General features: G+C 44.4%; 1 non-coding gene across 1 annotated transcript; it reads left to right on the top strand.

Moving 5' to 3' along the window:
* The first annotated feature begins 693 nt into the window (after positions 1-693).
* On the top strand, positions 694-880 carry LOC138223375 (U2 spliceosomal RNA). The gene has a single exon (XR_011181823.1). It is a non-coding gene; the product is annotated as a U2 spliceosomal RNA (small nuclear RNA).
* The last annotated feature ends 94 nt before the right edge of the window (positions 881-974 follow it).

Raw genomic sequence — 974 nt, 5'->3', positions numbered from 1 at the left:
AAAATGCACAGGGACTGGAAGGTGAGGTGCTCTCTAACCACAGGACGCTGTATGTGGAAGTAATGGGCAAGGTCGAAGCAAGCCTGGTGGGTGGATTACCCAAAGACATCTGGAGCCGGATTCAACAAAAAGGATTGCAGCATGACCTGATGGACCTCAATTGGTTAATCGCCTGGCAAAGGCTCCCAGTGAGGGAGACAAAAATTTTGCCCGAGGATTCAATGCAATGAACAAGAATCGATACGTCATGTTTTTTGGGATTGTAATTTTGCCAAGTGTTTGTGGAAAAAGTGTAATGTACTTTTTGACATGTTTATGTTGAACTTTGTTATCACTGTAAATATAGTTATGTATGGTTTGAAAAAAGGTTTGTACTCTAAAGAGACAGCGTGGGTTCTTTGGTTAATAATAAGTTATGCAAAATCCGAGCTGTGGAGGGCACGGAACGGTGTGGCAAAAACTGGGGTCCAGGTAAGCGTGGTGGGTGTGTTTCGCAGATTGGAGTACAGAATTAAGTGTGAATTTGTCATAGATATAAGGAAAAGAGGATACCATGCTGCCAAAGAAAGGTGGAAGGGGTTATTGCCATATAGTGTGTCTTAGTTTGGGGTTTGCTGTTGGTTTCGGTTTTTTGTTGATTTCTGAGTGTGTTGTTTTCCTTGATATTAGATATGTTTTTCTTCTGAAAGTAGGATGGTTTTTTTGTCATTTTGTAATTAAAAAAAAATCTGTTCTTATCAGTTTAATATCTGATACGTCCCCCATCGGGGGACCACATATTAAACGAATTTTTGGAACAGGGAGCTGGATCAGGAGCTTGCTCCGTCCTCTCCACGCATCGGCCCGGTATTGCAGCGCCTCCGGGAGCGGTGCACCACCTTATCTCAGCGGTGAAAAGACAGACGTAGGTAGCTAGCGAGCGAGCAAGCGAGCGAAGCGGACTGGAGCTCCTTCTTCTCGGGTCCCGTCTCTCG

This window comes from Lepisosteus oculatus, chromosome 16, assembly GCF_040954835.1.
Source record: "Lepisosteus oculatus isolate fLepOcu1 chromosome 16, fLepOcu1.hap2, whole genome shotgun sequence".
Taxonomy (NCBI): Eukaryota; Metazoa; Chordata; class Actinopteri; order Semionotiformes; family Lepisosteidae; genus Lepisosteus; species Lepisosteus oculatus.
This window is presented reverse-complemented; position numbering and strand designations above follow the sequence as displayed.